The sequence below is a fragment of the Sorex fumeus genome, unplaced genomic scaffold (genome assembly GCF_029834395.1).
Source record: "Sorex fumeus unplaced genomic scaffold, SorFum_2.1 ptg000009l, whole genome shotgun sequence".
In the NCBI taxonomy this organism is placed as follows: domain Eukaryota; kingdom Metazoa; phylum Chordata; class Mammalia; order Eulipotyphla; family Soricidae; genus Sorex; species Sorex fumeus.
Window position 1 is genome coordinate 23,806,835 of NW_026606066.1, and position 22,127 is coordinate 23,828,961.

The window sequence follows — 22,127 nt, forward strand, 5'->3', positions numbered from 1 at the left end:
TCACAATACCACTTCTGGGAATATATCCCAAGGATTCAAAAAAGCATAGCAGAAATGACATCTGTACCTATATGTTCATTGCAGCACTGTCCACAATAGCCAAAATCTGGAAACAACCCAAGTGCCCTAGAACAGATGACTGGTTAAAGAAACTTTGGCGCATCTACACAATGGAATACTATGCAGCTCTTAGGAGAGATGAAGTAATGAAATTTGCTTATAAATGGATAGACATGGAGAGTATCATGCTGAGTGAAATGAGCCAGAAAGAGAGGGACAGATAAAGAAGGACTGCACTCATTTGTGGAATATAAAACAACATAACATGAAACTGACACCTAAGGATAGTAGATACACGGGACAGGAAGATTGCTCCAGAGCTGGAAGCCTGCCTCATGAGTGGAAGGGAGAAGGCAGCTGGAATAGAGGAGGAATCACTAAGAATATGATGGCTTGAGGAATCAGTCGAGATGGGAAATGTGTGCTGAAAGTAGATAAAGGACCAAACATGATAACCTCTCAGTGTCCTTAATTATAAAGGACCAAACATGATAACCTCTCAGTGTTCTTAATTATAAAGGACCAAACATGATAACCTCTCAGTGTCCTTAATTGCAAACCATTATGCCCAAAAATAGAGAGAGTATGGGGAATATTATCTGCCATGGAGGCAGGGGAAGGGTGGGAATGGGGGGGTTATACTGGGGATATTGGTGGTGGGGAATGTGCACTAGTGGAGGGATGGGTGTTTGATCATTGTGTGATTGTAACCCAAACATGAAAGCTTGTAACTATCTCATGGTAATTCAATAAAATTTTTAAAAAAGACTGTAATTCAATTTGCATTGATTTTTGTACTTAGTCTATCTTCAAGAGTAAAAGAATTATTATTAGCCCTTTACTCTTCCATATGAATTGTATTTTATTTTATTTTTTGATTTTTGAGGCCATACCTGACAGACTGAGGGCTTACTCCTGGCTCTGTACTCAGGGGACCACACCTGGCAAAGCTCAGGGCTTACTCCTGGCATGCTTCAGGGACCATATGGGATGGCAGGGATCAAACTTGGGTCAGCCGCATGCAAGGCAAGTGACTTATTGACTGAACTATCTCTCTAGCCTCCCTTCATTGCATTTTAAACATTTATTTTTTATTTTTTTATACCTCATCTTCTGAATTTCTGTAATAAACAAATATCTAATTAGTTGTGGTATTACTCATAAACAATTTAAATTTTTCCTTTGTTCTATTTTTTTTTTTGCTTTTTGGCCACACCCAGCATTGCACAGGGGTTACTCCTGGTTCATGAACTCAGGAATTACTCCTGACAGTGCTCTGGGGACCATATGGGATGCCGGGGATCAGACCCGGGTTGGCCGCGTGCAAGGCAAATGCTCTACTTGCTCCAGGTAGAGCAGGTAGAGCATTGCTCCAGCCCCTTTCCTTTGTTCTTGAGCCAGTTTTGCTTATTGCTTTCTTTCAGAAATTACTTTTTAGGGAGAGTTCCCAAAGGTCTTGGGACGGGGGCCATTCTTGTGATACTCATACAACTAGGCTGGTGGTTCAAGGCAACATCCAAGGATGCAGCACTGCTCTGGTTCTATAGTACTGGGGCCCACCAAAGCCACCCTGGAGGTCTGGGACTTTACCTGGTGATGTTCATGAGTCATATCATGACGGGGGATGGGACCTGGGTCCAACACATGTAACCTAAATACTGTGCTGTCTCCCAGTTTCAGAAATTAATTGCATTTTTAAGTTTCAAATTTATTGATATAAAGTTATCCATAATATTCTCTTATTTAAAAAACAATCTGTTGCTAATGTTAATTTATGTCTGCTTTTCATTTTTGTTGGTTAATTATAGCAGAAGTTTATCAATTTTGCTAAGCTATTCAGAAAATGTCTTGGTCAAACTCTTAATTGTATAATTGCTCATTAATTTCTTCTACCGTTTGCTTTCTTCTACTTTTTTCCAGTTCTAATCTTCTGTTCCTCTTTTCAACTTCTCAAGTTCTATGCATAGTTCATTGACACATGGTGTGCATGCAGAGGCCTGGATTTGATCCCCAGCTTTTCTTACTCTCAAATAGGAACACTTAGACATACATGCCTGTAAGTATTCCTTTTGTGATATTCTACAAGTTTCACCCACAGTATTTTATCATTCAATTCTAAAAATGATGGATTTGTTAATTTTTTTCTTATTGTTTGTTCTTGAATATAAACAAAAACATAACTTATTTTTCTGATAGTTTTAAGTGTATTACACAAGTCAGAAAGAGAACTCAAAGGGCTGGAGCATTTGCTTTATATGCCAGAGGCCTGCGTTTGATCTCCAGCACTACATGGTCCCCTGAGCACCTCCAAGAATAACCACTGAGCACTGAGTTGAGAGTAACTCCCAAGCACCGCCAGGTGTGGCTGCCTAAATAAAAATGAACAAAGAAAATGTATCATATAGTGAGTCAATATTTTTGCCTTTACTAATACTGCTGTTTTTATTTCTTAAGCCTTTGCCTAATATCTGTTGTCTCCTCTCAGAGATACAATATTTCTGTAGACCTATGCTTTAGGGATGTTTCGTATAAATAATTTTTGTTTACTTGTTTGTGCACCAATGTGAGAGTGCTCAGAGCTTACTCCTGGTTTTGTGCTCAGGAATCACTCTTGGTGATCTCAAGGGATCATATGCAGTTGAACCCAGATTGAGTGAGTGCAAGGCAAGCATTTTACACACTGTACTATCTCACAAGCCCAGTTTCTGTATTTTTCCCCCTCCCTTTTCCTTTTGTTGTTGTTTCAATAACCAGGTGTCTCATGCTTGTTTATGTTGCCCAGGTACTCTTGGACCATGGTGTGCAAGAGATGGTCATATGCTTTTTTGTGGCATAGGGAACACAAGATTGCACCTGACTTGTGGGTGTTTCAGGAGACTGAATGCTGGCCTACCCTGTAAGGCCAATAGATGCTCTGCCACTGGGTCAGATTGTGGGGCCTGGTTGGTTTCTTAATTTAAGAATCATTTCCACCTTTTCCATTTATCCAAGAGATTTCATATATAGTAATAACTGATAGTGCTTGGACTTAATTCTATTTGATTTTGGTCCATAAACTTGTCTGACTCTTGTTTATTTCCCCCCTCTCCTTATAAAAGCACTGTCCTCCCCCTGTTCATCGATTTGCTCGAGCTGGCACCAGTAACGTCTCCATTGTGAGACTTGTTACTGTTTTTGGCATATCAAAAATGTCACAGGGAGCTTACCAGGCTTTGCCGTGCAGGCAAGATACTCTCGGTAGCTTGCTGGGCTCTTCAAGAGGGGCGGAGGGTCCCAGGGTTGGCTGCACGCAAGGCAAACGACCTGCCCACTGTACTACCACTCCAGCCACTTGGTTTATTTGACATTTGGGTTTTGTTTCTGTTGTTTTTTTGGTGTTAACTTTTTACAGTATAACTGCTCATAAAGTAATAGCTTATCCTAAGTGTTTACTAAATGTTGGCATGAATCATTTACATCCCAGGACTTAATTATTTTATTTTCCTCATAAACCATAGAAAAATCTTAGACTACTTTAACTCCAACCCCACTCCTTCCGATTTATATGCCACCAGTACATGGGGTTTCAGTTTTCTTTTATCTCCCCTCAGTCTACTCATTATCAATAGTTTTATTCAGTTGAATTTTTGCTTAGCTCTATCCTTGTGTTCACCACTTTATTTGTGCATGGTTCCTTTTTATCTCTCAGACCTACCATTCGGGTCATTTTCTTTTACCTTGATCTGCATGCATTTGAACTGTTCTTTATTGAAGCCTGTTAATAGCCCTCTCTGAGAGCAGAGCTCTGCTTTGTCTGCTTCCCAGACTTCATTTATGAGGTGGGTTTGAAAGTGCAGTGATTCAAGTGATTTGCTGCCTTGAAGCTGGAGAGGATAAGTAGGAGATAAGGCAGACTTTGTTAAATAGTCTGGTCACATCAAGGGGCTCTACTTCTAGGCAGTAAGGAGATTCTGCTATCACTTACAGTGAAAGGAAACCAGATACATGAAGCCAATTTACCTGTCAGATCTTAAAATCCTTTCATCTGAACAAATGATCTAAAGCAATTTGATAAAACAACCATATTACCTATGAGGCTGAAGAATGGTATTTTTCTTTTAATAAACAAGGTTGCTTCAATATTTCAATGAGATGCCTTCAAAACTCATTTTCTCCATCTCCGTAATGGGCACCTGTGTCATATGCGTGCCATCTGTTCTCTCTGCTAATCCCATCACTCTGATGTCCCCGGAAGAGACTATTCTTTCTTTGTACTCACCCAGTGTCATTTGGAGCAGTGAGTTTTCCCACTGCTTGTTGCAGAGACTCCTCGGACTCGGGAGACATGGATTAGTCAAGGCATGTCATCCCCACGGTGAATATGAGACTGATGAGATTCCTGAAGACTGGGGAAATCAGGAATCCCTGAACTGAGCAACAAATAATAAGCTTAAGCAATCTTGGCCTCCAGACAATGGATCAGTAGCCCCATGCTGAAAGCCTATACCAGTCTCATCAGAAGATTCAATGGTGTCTCAGCTGGTCGAGAAGACTGTTTTTCCATTGCTGCTGTAGCTAATTGTCACAAATTGAGTGCAACAACATGTTTCTTTTCCTGCCATTCTTAACAACATCTCTTCTATTTTTCTTTATTTTTTTAATTTTATGTCATCAGTTCAGTTCTCATCCACATTGACTATAGATTTTTGAAAGTGGTGTTGGACACAGAGATGTAAACCAATGTGTAAAGTCTATTTGGTGAATCTTCATCCTTGTTATCCTTTCTGGACAAACGTACACAGATTCGGTAAGGGACATTCCTTACTCCTTTTGTCCATAGAGCTGCGTTGAGCCTAGTGTCAATGTGCACATCTGGGGTACCCATCTTCTTCATGGAAAATTTCTGGATCTCTCTGAGTGCCTGAGGCATGCACTTCTTGAAACCCACTCTGTGGATGTGCTTGTGGAAGTTGATGCTGTATTCTCGGACCAACACCTCATTGATGGTGGAGTGGACCTTCTTCTTGCCACCCTTCTTTGCAGGAGCTATTCTGCCATGCCCAGAACACAAAGGAAGGGTGCGGAGTATTGTGGGAGCAAAAGAGACCCTATATTTCGCTTTGTTTCCTTTTTTTTTCAAATTAAAGATGTAACCCCAGCAAGTATTCAGGGGCCACCAGCACTACACCTGGTGGTGTTTGAAGGCAGTAAAAACTAATACAATGCCAGGAACAAATCTAAGGATTTGCATGCTTGGCATGGGCTCTGCCACTGAGCGCTCTGCCTTATTCCTCCTGGAGGCTCTAAGGGACACCCTGTTTCCTTGCCTTGACCAGCTTCTACAGGCTGTCTGGGTTCCTACTGCACATCTTCATCCTTGTTCCTACTTTCCATTTTAAGGAGTCTTTTGAGAACATTAGATCCACCTAAATAATGTAAGGTTGGCCCAGCACAGTGGTTTTGAGCTCAAGCCTTGCAAGTATATGGTGACTAGTTAAAAAACCCAGCGTGCTCCATGTGTGAGCTCAGTTCTGGCAGCTCTGCTCCTTGAGCCAAGCAATTCTGCTGCCTGTTATCTCCAGAGCCACAATTTTTGATCACACTGACAGCTGTGTTTGAGCATCATAAGACACAACCACAACCCCCACCCCAGTCCACGCCCTGAGTGAGCACCACAACTAAAAATGTGTGTGACACCAAGGCAGCCCCTAGTGAGCACCACCTCCTTAACTCGTGCACCTCAACTTAGAGTGAGACTGTAGTGAGTCCTGTGGCTGAGTGTAGAGCACCACAGCCTTATGTGTGAGCCCTGGTGAGCACCACAGCCAAGGTATGCATGCAACTCCTGGGTATAACAACAACGATGAAGGGAAAGGGTGGGAAAAGGAAACAATAAAAAGGAACGGGGGTTAAGGCACTGGCCTTGCCTGTAGCTGGTTCAGTTCTCAGCACTGCATATAATAAACCCACCCTATATGATAATAATAATTGTTCAGAAATCCAGGATATTCTCTCCTTCTCAAGTCCTTAACTTAATTGCGTCCGCAAACTTTATTTCTCATTTAAGGTAACAGACCCAGAATTTCTGGGAAAAGGCTCTGTGTGTGTGTGTGTGTGTGTGTGTGTGTGTGTGTGTGTGTGTGTGTGTGTGTGTAGTAGGTGGAGAGTTGGGGAAAGGAAGCCGGGGAGGTGGGAGTGGGGATGGGTGTAGTATAGGATCTCTGGGTAGAATGTACCATGAATCAAATGTGCGAAAGGACAAAGATACCACCTGAGAAAAGCCTCAGCTAGAGACAATTGATGGTTCAAAACAAGTTGTGAGTAGAAATCTACTAAATTCAGCAAAAACTGAAAATTAGGTTGAAATCAGGTTTTGAAGAGGCATTTCTTGAATTATTCCTCAGAACAAACATCATATTTTTGTGAAGAAGAGTCGGTAAGAAATGTAAGTGGTGCTGAGGATGGAATCAGGTGAGCTACATGCAAGGCAACTGTTTGAGCTCCTGTACTATCTCTCTGCCCCCCCAACAATTATTTTTTATTATCCCTTCCCCTTTCTTCTTCCCTTCATCATTGTGATAACAAGAGGCTGCACACATATCTAGCTGTGGTCCTCTTATCCTACAAAGTGTAAGAACTTTATGGGCCGAGATGTGCCATGTGGGAGGTTCTGGATTCAAATCCCAGCACTTCTAGGAAGAAGAAATGTAGGGGACAAGCTGGCAGAGCTCTGCAACAAAGCAGAACTGAAGAGACATGGGGCTCTTAGAGGAAGAGTCAGAGGCTCTGCCTCTTGGACTTCAAATTATTGTTCATCTGAAAGTGAGGTTCTGATCATGGTGACTTCAAAGTGGTTAATTGTCATACATCAAGGGACATGAAAGGACAAACTCTGCTGTAACTAGCATTGCTGTCACTGGCACCCAATCATGTACCCCAATCCAGGGAAGTCATCATGGCATGCCCCACACGCTCCCTCAGGCAGAACCAAGGATCAGTGGCCACCAGAGTGTGGGAGGACACAGTCTGGGGAGCCCTTTCAGGGTTTCCCTGAGCGCCTGGTCCTTTGTGGTAGATGGCAGAAAGTAGTGAAGGGGTGTAAGGATGGTTTTGTGCACTGTGTAGGGTTGCTGTTTTCCATTCCCACAGTGGTGCTAAGGAACAATTACAGAGACAAAAACTTCTGTTTTGAAGGAAAACACTGGGTTGCTCACCTGGCTTGCAATTTAGGGGAGAACCAGCCCCCTAACGCCGGCTGGAGCCCAGTCCCACCCCATGGCTTCCCAGAGAGAAGAGAGGGGAGGTGGCGGGGCTATTGGTGAGTCGAAGCCCCACATCCAAAACAGGCAGAGCCTGGAGATTGGTGGGGTGGGAACATCCCCAAAGAGATGGACTTCAGAATATACACAGACAGGATGAGGCTGGAAAGATGGGAACACGCAGACCATGGTCTTGCCCTCCCCACAAGTCCCTGAGGTCACATGCTGGTCAGCACAGAAAGGATGCACAGTCTTCTTTCTTATTTGTCAAGTTTTGGGGGTTTTGTTTTGGGTCACACCTAGCGATGCACTCAGGAATTACTCCTGATGGGTGCTCAGAGGACTTTATGGGATGCCAAGGGATCAAACCTCGGTTGGCCTCGTGGAAAGTGGCCTATTCACTGTAACATTACCATCACTCCAGCACCCCCCTTCCCCCGCTTATTTTTTTTTTTTTTTGCTTTTGGGCCACACCTAAAGGTGCTCAGGGGTTATTCCTAATTTTTCACTCAAGAATCACTTTTGGCAGGGCTCAGAGGACTGTTTGAGATGCCAGGGATTGAACCTGGGCCAGTTGCATACAAGGCAAGCACTCTACCGGCTATACTGTTGACCCAGTCCCACTATTTTTTTTTTAATTTTGGTTTGGGGGCCACACTCAACAGTGCTCAGCTGTCACACTGACTGTATTCTCAGTCCAGCCCTGTCTTCTCTTTAAAAATTTCATTCCTGGGGCTGAAGCAATAGCACAGCAGGTAGGGCGCTTGCCTTGCACACTGCCGACCCGGGTTCGATTCCCAGCATCCCATATGGTCCCCTGAGCACTGCCAGGAGTAATTCCTGAGTGCAGAACCAGGAGTAACCCCTGAGAATTGCTGAGTGTGACCCAAAAAGAAATAAAATTAAATAAAATAAAATTTTCCTCCCCTGCCCTTCTTTTTGCTGTAGTTGTGATGCGTGAGGATCACACACATTTGATGGTAGTGCTCACACAGACATTGGCTGTAGAATCCATGTATTTTAAGTTATGGTCATGCACTTTTTTGTGTTTCATTTGTTTTGGGGAGCTCTCAGAACCTCGCTCTTGTCAGGCAAAATGCTGTGAATATTTTCTTCCTCACAACACCTCCTGCCAGGGGAAATTTAACATGGAAGAACTTCAAAGAGATGGAGAAAGGAGGTAAGAGAAGAAAGGGAGGGAAAGGGGCCAGCCTAGGGTGGGGCCCAGGGGCAGTGCAACTGTAGCTGAATGCAGTTGTATGGCTTGGGAAAAAATCAGCTGAAAGCAAGAACTGGGATGAGGGAAGGGTTACTCAGGTTCAGCCAGTTCCAATTACAACTTCATAACAAATGAAATAGGCTGAGTGAGCCTTTTAGATATAAGGTAAAAATCAGCCTTCTTGCCTTACTCTGTCAAAACAGTCTGAGAGAAGCCAGCATCCTCCAGGGAAGGATATGTAGAAAGGTACTTTGTTTGAATGTTCCTTTTAAGGTTGGAAATGGCAGGGGACGGTGATGGTGGTGGGTGGAATAAAAAGAAAGGGGGGGGGGGAGCCAAAGAATACTTCTTTTGTGGGGGTTTTTTTTTTAACACACACGTATTTTCTCCCGAGACTTAAGAGGCGCCACCTGGTGGTCAAACAACCAGCTCACACTCAGCCAGGGATTAAGGCGGGTCCAGCTTTCCCATTTCCCATCTTTCCTGCTTCACTTGTCAAATACAGGTGCCGGATGGCGTTTTCACCCGTCAGAGACTGTCCATCCCATCGGTGTAGCGAAATCAGCTTGTCTGTGCTAGTGGGAAGTGAAGTGGCCTAGGAGAACCAGAGAGCCCCCAAAGGTCGGATAACCAAAAGGTACCCCCTAGCTAGAGAATGGGAGAAGAGCAGCAGCACCTTGACGGTATCTGTGGTCAGCAGGAATCTGAGTGCCTGGTGAGGCAGGCTGGAGCTTGGTGGTCCTTAAGGCACAGATCTGAAATTTAGAATCCAAGAAATCCGTACTGACAAGGAATACCATGGTAAGATTTGTTCTAGGCATGAGCCATCCGTCCTTGGACCCAGGGCGATTTTACCACTGCTTCTATCTACAATCTGGGTCTGAAGAGCTCTTCTGTGGCCTGCAGGAGTTTGAGTCTTAGAGAGTTCATCTGGATTGTCTTTTTCTGAAAGTAAGGTATTAAATTGATAGGCAACATTAGTTTCAGGTATACAACCTAATTTGTTATCTGTGTATTACACAATGATTACTAAAAATGTCTATTTAACATCCCTCAGCTTTCATGCTTAAATTAATTTTTTTCATGATAAGAACTATACTTTCTTAATTTTTTAGAAAAAGATTTTTTCTTTTAGCAACTTTCAAGTACGCAATGCAGTATTATTATGTCACCATACTGCTTATTGCATCCTCAGACTTGCTTACTTTATAACTGGAATCTTGCAATTTTTGACCTCTCTGGTGCAATTTTTGTCATCTCTCTCATGCCCCTTTGTCATCTGCTTACCAAACACCAGTCTGTTCTCTATACCTATGACCTTGGTATGACTTTTTTAAAAATTCCACATATCAAGTGAGATTATACAGTATTTGTCTTTCTCTTTCTTACTTATTTAACTTAACCTAATGCCCTCAAGGTATATCTGTGTTTTTGCAAGTGGCAATATTTTATTCTTCTTATGATTAAATAATATTCCTTTGTGTATATGCATACATATATATATATATTACATTTCCTATACCCATCATCCATTGACCAACATTTATGTTGTTTCCCTAAGTTGGGTGTTACAAACAATGCTGCAATTAACATGGTGGTGCTTATATATTTTTGAGTTAGTCATTTTATTTTCTTAGGATAAATACAGAGAGGTAGGATTGACAGGTCATCTAACAGTTCCATTTGTAATGTTTTGAGAAAACTTCCATATAGTTTTGAAGGTAGCTACTCCAATTTACTACTCCCCAACAGTTCTCCAATCCTTGACAGTATTTGTCATTTCCTCTCTTTTTTGATAATAGACATACTAAAAGATATGTGGTAATATCTTGTGGTTTATATTTGCATCTCCCTCCTGACTACTGGTGTTGGGCATCTTTTTATGTACATGTTGGTCATTGTATGACTTCTTTGGAAAAGTGTCTATTTCAATCTTCTGCACATTTTAAACCTTATTTTTTGTTAATGGGTTGTATGAATTTTATTTGCTTTTGGGGGGGTCACACCCAGTGATGCTCAGGGGTTACTCCTGGCTCTGCACTCAGAAATTACTCCTGGCGGTGCTCAGGGGGACCATATGGGATGCTGGGAATCAAACCTGAGTCGGCTATCGCTCCAGCCCCTGAATTTTAAATGTATTCTGAATATCAACCCTTTATCAGATATGAGATTGTAATATTTTCTTCCACTAAGTAAGTAGGTTAACTTTTCATTTTGTGGATTATTTTCTTTCCTGTGCAGAAGCTTCTTGGTTTCATGTTATCCCGCTTATTTATTTTTACTACTGTGGCCTTTGAAATTTTATAATTTGCTATAACTTGGTGTCAGGTCCCAAAATCATCACCAAATCCTCTGTTATGAGGCAGGACATTTATGTTTCTTCCTCTATGGCTTGAGGTCATACATCTAGTTCTTTAATCAATTTTGAGTTCATTGTGTGTGTGTGTGTGTGTGTGTGTGTGTGTGTGTGTGTAAGACAGCAATCTAGTTCCATCTGAATTGAGTTCATGACCCTTATAATCAAAGAAATCCTATTTAATTTGACAGTGGGTGCAGTGAGGCTTATACATGCACAGAAGTATGAAGCTACACTCCTGAAATTCATATTGCATTATAAACCAGTGGAAAATATCAATTTAATTAAAAGCAAACAGGAATATTCTACCTGATACAACTTCCCAGTCCTATTGAAAGGATTGTGGAGAGTGCCAGTAGTCTGAAATAAAATGGTAGAAAGCAGGATCACTCTGCCTGTCAGCCCCAGCCTCACCTAAGGGGTTGCCTGCCTAGAATATCTCACTGAAGATACTCAGGTGAGTTTCAGCATGTTACTCTAACCCAGTACTTTGACCAAGCTAAGGTACTGGATCCCAGAAAAGCCAGAAAAGGTTAGGTAATGCTGCCTTAACAAATAATAGCCATGCTATTAGTGATTTGAAAGAACGTGAGTGGCCTCCAAACACAAAAGCACTAAGTAGGAAAGTTATATATACACCTACGTTCATTGTAGTGCTAAGTACAATAGCCAAGATATGGTAAAGTAAAGGTAAAGGCCCTCCCGTTGATCGTCGATTTGCTCGAGCGGGCCCAGTAACGTCTCCATTGGAGACTTTGTTGTTACTGTGTTTGGCATATCGAATACTCTCGGTAGCTTGCCGGGCTCTCGGAGAGGGGCGGAGGAATCGAACTTGGGTCGGCCATGTTGGCTGCTTGTAAGGCGAACGCCCTACCGCTGTGCTATCTCTCCAAGATATGGAAATAACCCAAATATCCAACAAAAGATGAATGGGCAAAGAAGCTCTGGCAAAAGCTGGGGAGAGAGAGACACACAAACAAATCTCAGAACAGAGAAATGCCTCGGGACTTTGCATTAGGCCACTCTCTCTGGGCCACCCCAGATGGGAGTAGGTCCAGTCCCTCTGTCTGTTCCCTGGAAAGCCTGGTGTAATTGAAAACATAAATGTTAACATTGTTGCAACAATGTTACTTAAACGATAATTCTTTAAATAGCTTTCAAGATTTAAAAACAAAAAGAATGGGGTAAAACCTATAGTACAGAGGGTAGGACACTTGTCTTATATGCAGCCAAACTGGGTTCTATTTCTGGCACCGCATATGGCCCCCTGAGCACTTCCAGGAGTGACCCTTGTGCAGAACTAGAAGTAATCCTTGAATACATAGGTCTGGCCCCCAAACCAAAACCAAACAAATTAGCAAACAAAAAGAATGACCAGGTGGAGAAATGCCACAAAGGGCATTTGATCCTCTAGGCCCACATGGGACCCAAGTACTGCCAGAAACGCCCCAAACACAAAATAAAAATAAGAATAAATGTTTTTATAAAATATAATAAATAAAAGAACACTAGGGTAAAGAAAATGGGTTTATTTCTTGGTCACACTTCATAACAAGTTAGCTTGAACTTTCTCTACAAATTGTTCTCAGTCCTGAGTCAAAGAATTCCCCAGGCTGTGTTCATGCTTTGCACTTCATAATCCCTTTAGCACCATTGTATGTGACCCCAAAAAATTAATTGTTCTCAATCTAGGACAGAATGAGTGGGGAGCCTTGCATGTCACCACATCAGAGGGAAAAAATTAAATGGTTGAAATAATACCAAAAGTTGAACTTTCAAATCACACTCAGGGGAAGAGATCTTATCTAACACTAACACATAATTCAAAGAATATACACACCCAAAATACCAAAATATAGCTCAAATTTGGGAATACCTATGTAATTCTTTCTTCCTTTCTGTATTAGAGAACATTCTTGTTCCAATGAAAAATGGTAATTTTTTAATTTTGTTTTGGTTTCTGTCTTTGGGTATGTACCTGGCAGTGCTCAGGGCTTACTCCTGGTTCTGTGCTCAGGAATCACTCTTAGCCAAAGATTAAATCCAGTTCAGTGAATTGGGCCTGCAAGAGCCTTATCCATTGTCCTATCTCTCAGACCCCTAAAAATGGTAGGGTTTTGCTTGGTTTTTTTTTTTTGGCTTTTTGGGTCATACCCGGCGATGCTCAGGGGTTACTCCTGGCTCCACACTCAGGAATCACTCCTGGCAGTGCTTGGGGGACCATATGGGATGCTGGGAATCGAACCCGGGTCGGCCGCGTGCAAGGCAAATGCCCTATTTGCTGTGCTATTGCTCCAGCCCCTGTTAGTTTGTTTTTTAAAGAAAGGCTTCACTTGAAAAAGAAGTGTCTTTCAGTTATAAAATTCTTTTAATTTCTACCTTAATTACTACATAACTGATGACACTTTCCAGTGGGCCTTCCCACATAAAATATAAATTCTAGATTTGTTCACCCTAAGAAACTTAGCCAATACCTCTGGCTAAAAGCATGCCCTAGATAAGGCCTCTCCATTAGCTCCCATTGAGAAAAGTGTTCACTCATTTACAGTGAGTACTTCCTTTGTTTTAACCCACCAAAACCACTCCATTATGTTCCCAGAAGAAAGGAAAAAACCTCTTCCTTTCTGATGATGAATCCTGTTTTGGTTCTACAGTCTTCCAGCAGGAAATAAGCTTCACTTCTACTCACATTTCTTGGTCAAAATAAGTCATATATATGACTAAGCCTGAACTCAAGGGTGGGAATGTATATATAAACCTTCCTCAAAGAAGGGGATCAGATGTTGTTCAACAGTTATTTTTTTTAATTGGATGGTTGGTTTGAGGTGCTCCAAAGAAGTGCTCAGAGGACCCAAGGAACATTCCCCACAGTATTTAGACAATCAAGCTAGATGTACCTGTCCTACAGCCTAAGAGGGCAGCTGGACAACTTGGGTGCTGCAGGCCAGGGACCACCATGTCCACCCAATCTGTGCTCTAAGACCACTAGAGTTGCACACCATTATGTTCCAAGGGCCATGGAGGACCAGGGATCAACCAGGGTTCCTGTGCATGCTTTGTCTCTTGATCCCTGTGCTCTCTCCACTCCTTCAGAACATTTGTATGGTCTACCATGGACAGTCAATTCATAATTAGGAAGGGGAACCCTGATAAACAGATTTGCATTATGTTAGGATAATACTGACTTCTCTAATGGGTAGCCCTCTGAAAGAATGCTTATTTCATGTTCACATTATAACTCAATGTGATGTTTGGAACTATTATTAACTTAATGACCAAACCCAGATTTAATGCAATCAGCACATGAGTTTACCACTGAGGCCCAAGCCCTACCCTCAATGTGATATTTGATAACTTCAACTGGAATTTACCTTCTATCCAATTATCCTATTGTTCACGATGGTCTCAGAGTATTCTTCCAGTTAACTAGTAGAAAAATAAAGGAGAAGTGAGAACATGTTTCTTACAAGCTTTGGTTCATGTATGACACAATTTCACCACTATACAAGTTAGACTAGGAACTGAAGTCCCAACCTGTACAGTGACTTCCCAATCACAACTCCACACAGTGAAACAGGGAGAAAATCTCAGGAGGAGTCAACCAGCTATCCTGGAAGTATGAAAGGGTGGAGTCAGCAGGATAATTGTTTTGGAAATTTTAAGTAGTGGTAAGTTTGTAATAGAATTATAGCTAAAGGAATATATTGTTTAGATGGTTGTACTATAATGGGAAGAGGACTGGTGAGAAAATGGCAGCCTTTAAAAGTTTGTTTCTTGTGAAATATAAAGGTGAAAGATGGGGCTGGAGAGATAGCACAGAGGGTAGGGCGTTTGCTTTGCATTCAGCTGACCCGGGTTTTATTTCCAGCATCCCATATGGTCCCCTGAGCACCGCCAGGCGTAACTCCTGAGTGCAGAGCCAGGAGTAACCCCTGTGCATCGCTGGGTGTGACCCAAAAAAGCAAAAAAAAATTTTTTTAAAAAGGTGAAAGACTATAGGGCTTTCCTTACCTTTAGACTATGAAAAGCTAAATCAAATGAATTGACAAAATTAATTTAAATAAATGCCTAGACTTGATGGAAAAAATGGTGGTTCTCAGGGGAAAGTGGTGGGGGTGGAGGAGTTACCAGAATGACAGCCAAAAGCCATCTTTGGGCATGGGGCAGGAACTTTGGTGATGGGTGCGACAAATATACACACATAGAGGTGTCAAACTAATCCCCTGAAATTCCATAACATGGTAAACTAGTAACAAACCAATGGTAAAATAAATGTTTTTAAGGGGAGAGTTTTGGAGAATGTGTTACTTAGATGTAAGAGCTTCCATACGAGCAGCCTGGCACTAGTATCGTACCTCTCTGTTACATAAAACACTTAGAGGTGAGTTTCCTTTTATCTTATAGAAGCATGGCATCTGTTCTCAACAACGGCTGCTCTCTCATCAAAAATGAAAGAATGATGTATAAAGGAATCCTGTCCTGTCCTATTCCCTAAAAGGTTTCTGGAAATCACTGCAAGATGATCTGATTCCATTTCTCTGGCAAAAGAGTGTGATATGGCCAGATGTAGGTGCAAGAGTGCTTGGAAATGTGATCTTAATTCTGTAGGCCAGGAAGTTGACAGGTAGTAGGATGACTACTCCTAATTTAATTTTTATGTAAAGGCTTCTGGCTTCCAAGACAGTGTGCAGGGGGGTCTCTATAGCCTAATAATAACTCCCTGGGTTATTATTAAGTCCAGTGCTACCAGAGCCAAATAGTTCTTTAGGAAACCAAGGCCAACCCCACTAGTATCTGAGGGAACCATGCAGAGTCGGAAATCAAGCCCTGCGTGTCTCTGCATGTCAGGTATACACTTCAGCCCTTTGAATTCTCTCCCCAACCCTATGTTTTAGGAAAACATCCTAATAGATAGGCTTGCTTACAAAAAATGAGGTTCCTTGCAGATGCATCTGGATGTGTAAAGGGTTAAAGAGAGTACCCTTTTTCTCCACTGTAAATTTTAGTCACACAAACAAATTGTAATCTTCCTTGACTTTGTAAAAAGGCAAGATTGTGGGAGGAAAAGATAAAGGTCTTGGTGGATAAGGGCATTTGGCTACAATGGTGTACTGTTATCCTAGGACTGCCCTAACACAGAACTACAAAAGGATAATCTTAAATAACAACCAAGAACTTAAAGAACTTTAAACTTAAATAACAGCACCCAAGTAGTTAAACATCAGAAACATACTGTCTCAAGTCCAGAATCTAGAAGCCCAAGATGCTGGCACTGATAGGGCTATTTCTTCTTGGGGCTCTGGTGGAAGAATCTACTCCAGCCCCTTTTCCTTATTTGTAGATGAGCCTTTTCCTGCTATGTCTCCTAACATCTCTCTGTTCTGCATGTCCATGTGTGTCCAAATGTCTCATTCTCACACAGACCCAGTGATTAGAGCCCACTCCGTGACCTGTGACCTCATTTTAACTGTATTTTCTTTGTCATGACATTGTCTCCCATTCAAGTTATATTCTGGGGTACTGAGGACTTGGACTCCAACATCTATTTTGGGGGTTGAATTTACACAATTCAACCTATAATTAATGATGAAAGGAAGGACAGTTGATGAGAAAGTCTCTGGAAAGTGAGAGAAATAGCAAGGACTAACAAGAATTGCAATCTAAAATGTTCTGTTTAAATGTTTATTTACAATCAGTATATTCATGACAAAAGCCAAAGACAGAAACAGACTGTTGAAAGCAGGAAGATCAAAAAAGGAATCCTTGTACCAAGGAGCTCATGTAAGAGCTACAGAAGATCTATAAAATGAAACTGTATCTATAAAGTGAGAATATAATCTATAAAGTGAGACTATATCTATAAAGTGAGAATAAAATAGGTGCTGGAGCAATAACACAGCAGGTAGGGCATTTGCCTTGCACTCAGCCAACCCGTGTTAAGATTCCCAGCATCCCACATGGTCCCTTGAGCACCGCCAGGAGTAATTCCCTAATGTAAAGCCAAGAGTAGCCCTTGTACATTGCTGGGTGTGATCCAAAAAGCCAAAAAAAAAAAATACAGAAGAAAATGGTTGTAATTTTACAAGTCAATAAATAAAATGAACAATTCATCATGGATACTCTACCCAACTAGATTATCATTCGTTTTTAAAGGAACTATATAAAGCTTCAATGACAAGCAACAGCTTAGGGTCTTTGTAGACTTGTAACTAGGTTTACAATAAGCACATTTAGATTTTTAAAAATTCCTGTACGTTTACACCTTTAATATTTAAAAAGTCTGCCTTTGGCCAGAGACAGCACAGAAGGTAAAGAGCTTACTTTGTACACGTCCAATCTGGGGTCCATCCCCAGTTCCACAATAGGGTTCCCTGAATAACGCCAGAAGGGATCACTGAGCAGAGAGCCAGGAGCAAGCTCCGAGCACCAAGTATCTTATTAAAACAGCACTCAACTTGGAGATTCTTGGACAAATATGTTTCCCTTTTTCTTCTTTATTTTTTGGGGGGCTGGAGGTGGGACTGGACTATACCTACTAATATTTATGGCTTCTCCTGGCTCTGTGCTCAGGGTTATTCCCCACAGTGTTCGGGGGACCATGACTATGGGTAGTGCCAGGGATCAAACTGAGGTCAGTCACATGCTAGGCAAGTGCCTTTTCCCCTATATTATCTCTTCATCTCAACAAGTGGTTTCCAGAGGAAATAATTCCTTTACTGCTTATCCCACTCTGCCCACTTTCAATGCAAACCTACAGAGTTATTGCCCCTAAGACACTTTCAGTTCAGTTGTTGGTAGGTGAACACCCCCTCTTCTTCAAACCTTAGTTGAAAGAACTTGAAGGCTCGTTCCTCATGATCACCTGATTCCACAGTCGCAGCAAACCTCAAGTGCCCACAGGTTTTCTTGCCTTCCTTCCTTCCTTCTGGATTTCATAACCTGAACCCCCGCTGCTGCTTCCTGTGCTCACCTTCCAGGTAAACCACTTATGATCAAAGTTTAGTCTCAGAGTTTGCTATTGATGAGCTTTAGTTTGGACAGTGACCAAAAATCCGAAAACTTAAACTGGAATCCAACATATTTCTTAGATTAGTGTACATAAAGAAGAGTGTCCTAATGCTCCTAATGTGTATTGATGTCTTGGGTCAAGCCCCTGTCCTGAAAAACAATTCCATACCCAAGTCTGTTGTTCTATTCATGAGCTTTCAGCTTGGATTTGAAAAGGTAAAAACAACAAAAGTTATGTTTTTTAAGTTCTTTTTTCTTTTTTTTACTTTGCTCTTTGCTAGCACCTTGAAACAGATGGCATCCATTCAAATGAAAATGAGGTATAAAAGCCATTTTTATTAAAATGAACATTCAATTTAAGTTTTGCTTTATTATGCACACCACAAATAACTGTGTGAGTTCCCTGTAAATAGATTGTACATATGACATAATTTCTAATTATTTGTGCTCTACCAATTACATTGAAATTATGACTGGAGTTACCACAGAATCTCAATAATCATTACTAAGTAATTTGCAGTTTTCTGGATTAGGAAGCTCTTTGGAAGCTGCAAGTAACTTGCCAATTGTTTTTAAAGAGTACAGTAATGACTGTTATTACTGACGAGTTGAATGAACCTCCTCTTTATGCCCTGAAGATTACTTGATAATTACACTTCGATGCTATCATTTTAAAAAAAGTAACCAACAGATAAACAGACAGCAAACTAACTATAATAACAGCCCCATAATGTGGGCCAATATTGTTGGCTGTGAAAATTAACACAGTCTTCCATTGATTTTTATTTCTCTAATGGGAACACCTGCCTATACAAGCACACTTAATTAGATGGATTGCTTTGGAGCCTGAATGGCATTAGGAAAACAATAAGTGAAATTAAAGGGAAGATTTCTGAGATTTTGTTGATTCTGTGAAATAGGCCACAGGGATAACTCAAATGAGACTCCTGCTCTTCACTCAAAACAAGTGAGCTTTTTTTTTTGAACTTTTTTTTAGTTTAATTTTTATTAGTGAAACACCATGGGGTACAGTTGTAGACTTACAAACTTTCGTGCTTGGGTTTCAGTTATACAATGATCGAGTACCCATCCCTCCACCAATGCCCATTCTCCACCACCAATGATCCCAGTAACCCTCCCACCCCTCTTTCCCCCCACCCCGCCTCTGTGGCAGGGCATTCCCTTTTGGTCTCTCTTTCCTTTAGGGTGTTGTGGTTTGCAATAGAGGTATTGAGTGGCCATCGTGTTCAGTCTATAGTCTACTTTCAGCATACATCTCCCATCCCGAGTGTGCTTCTCCCTTTACTTGGTGTTTCCTTCTCTATCTGAGCTGCCTTTTCCCCCAGCATGTGCTGCCGGCTTCCAAGCCATGGAGCAAACCTCCTGATACTTAACTAGTCTTGGGTGTTAGTCTTCCATTCTGTTACTTTATATTCCACAGATAAGTGCAATTTTTCTATGTCTGTCTCTTTCTTTCTGACTCATTTCACTTAGCATGATACTTTCCATGTAGAACCACTTGTATGCAAATTTCATGACTTCATCTTTTCTAACAGCTGCACAGTATTCCATTGTGTAGATGTACCAAAGTTTCTTTAATCAGTCATCTGTTCTAGGGCACTAGGTTTTTTCCAGATTTTGGCTATTGTAAACAGTGCAGCAATGAACATACAAGTGCAGATGTTATTTCGACTGCACTTTTTTGCCTCTCTGGGATATATTCCCAGAAGTGGTATTGCTGGGTCAAACAGGAGCCTAATTTCTTTCTTTTTTTTTTTTGAGGATCAACCATACTGCAAAACAAGTGAGCTTTATCCTCCCTTAATGCTCTAGGAATATGGCACTCAGATCCACACCACACACACACACACACACACACACACACACACACCATATCCTTTCAGTAATCTAAAAATCACTTGATCACTTGATCACTTGACTTCCCATTACTCATAGATTTGCTCGAGCGGGCCCCAGTAACGTCTTCATTAGTCCCTGCCGCGTGCTAGTGTAGCCCAATGACATCTGTTCATTCGAGGAACAGGAAGAGCCTCAAACCGATGGTTCAGGGTCTTGACGAAGAAGTCTGACCATCTTGTAGGTGGGTAGCCATGCGGTCTCTTGACGTCCTGTGGAATCCAGATCGTTTTTTCACTGATCCGGTGAGGTGGGGTAGGAGGGGAGGGCGAGCCCCGAGGAGCTCTTGCTTCTGGCGCCAAGTGTCTGGCCGTGCACCGCGAACCGCTCTGGGGACAGTGCCAGGTGGGGAGTTTGACTGGGGCGGTACACCTGTCAAACAGTAACGCAGGTGTCGTAAGGCGAGCTCAGGGAGGACAGAAACCTCCCATGGAGCAGAAGGGCAAAAGCTCGCTTGATCTTGATTTTCAGTACGAATACAGACCGTGAAAGCGGGGCCTCACGATCCTTCTGACCTTTGGAGTTTTAAGCAGGAGGTGGCAGGAAAATCTAAAAATACCCTCGAATAAATTACTGGGGCAAAGCGATAGTACAGCAAGGTTGGGTGTTTGCCTTGCACTTGGCCGATCAGGGTTTGATCCCTGGTATCCCATATGGTCCTCCTAAGCACTGTCAAGAGTAATTCCTAAGTGCAGAGACCGGAGTAACCCCAACCATCAAAAAAAGCAATAAATAAATAAATAAAGTAGAATGAATTATGTTGTCCCACTTCCCAGAAAATTCTTATTCTTCTATAAATGCAGCCCATTAAAAGAAACTTTATATTTGTACATGAAAACGATACTTTTACTTTTTTCCCTTTTATACTAGGTCTAGTAGACTTTCTGCAGACAGTATGGGGGTGCTGGTGATGTATGTGTGTGTGTGTGTACACGCATGCACACGTGCCTGCGTGTGTTCGCCTATAAGCAGAGAAACATTTCTTGCTCAGAACTGACTCCAGACTAAAGTGTTACACAGTCAGAGGTTACTTTGGGCTTCCCAAACTTTTCGTCCTTCTTCTCTTCCTCTATCCAGGCACATTTGAACAAAGCCAGCTGTCAGGACAGCACTCATGCTAACTAAACCCTGTCATTGTTACATTTCCCAGAAAGAGTTACTCTATAAAATTACCTCTAGGGAGTGAAGAAAAGACTTTGTCCCATCTTAAATGCCGGCAGCCATAGGAGGGCAGAGAGGCTTCTGAGGTTCAGTGTCTGTGGGCTGCTGTTGGAACTGCCTGCCATCCTCCTGGCTTCCTTGCTGGAAGAAAGCATCGCCTGCCTGCACACAGCCACCACCATGGCAGCCATGTTTCACCTTCACTGCTTTTCCTCTGCAGCAGCTATGCCAAAATAAAAGCTCTTGCCTTACACAGATAAGTTGCCAGGGAAACCACTTTATTAAGTCTGTGAACATCATTGTTGATGCTGTTGAGGTACTAGTATTGACTCCTATTTCTAATTTTAATAAGATTTACACTAGTCCTTTGATTGAAATAGCTCTCCTCTAGTTTTATGCAACAAATTAACTCCAACTGTTTTATGGAGAAACCATTTCATTTAACTATCTCCAAAAGTACCCAATAAAATGCTTCATAGGTCCTTTCTTGGGAATATTTTAACAAGTGAGAGCTACTAAAGCTTTCAAAATTCCTGTGATCAAAGACTCATCTGTGTCCAGAAGATTCCAATGGGTAGAAATACCACCTAAGGAAAATATACTGACTGAAAGTAACTGACAAGTGTAGGGGATGAATCAAAAGGTTGAAGACGGCACATTTGGGGTGTTTGTTCAGAGGAACAGATGGGTACCTCTGTTCCTCTCCCAGAAAACTACTTTCTTCCTCCTCTTCTACAAAGTTGATCATTGATCCACTGTCATCCATGTTGAAAATCCACACCCTCACTGCCCTGGCCACAGCAAGGGGATGGAACATCTACTCAAAGTCAGGCCAGTCTAATTCTCTGATCCAGGAAATCAGAATGGAGACAAACATTCAGATGATTTGTGTATGTTTTGCAATTTCAGAGAGTTAGGAGGTAGAGGAGTGTGTGTGTGTATGTGTGTATGTGTGTTTGTGTTGCATGTTTCCATGTGTACAGGAAAGCAAGACAGTCAATCTGAACGAGAAAGAAGAATAATGTCAATGGGAGGAGAGAACTAAAGACAAAAACATTCCCATCCTTGACCCATCTGTGTCTGAGGCTCAGCTTCAGCATTTCTGCCTACCTTCGGCTTCTATGAGCTCCCTGGAGCCTTATAACCAAATTTTTTCTTTTTTTTTTTT

At 41.8% G+C, this 22,127-nt stretch overlaps 1 pseudogene; it reads right to left on the minus strand.

Moving 5' to 3' along the window:
- Nucleotides 1-4,715: 4,715 nt before the first annotated feature.
- Nucleotides 4,716-21,725, minus strand: LOC130019805 (60S ribosomal protein L31-like; annotated as a pseudogene).
- Between the last annotated feature and the right edge of the window lie 402 nt (nt 21,726-22,127).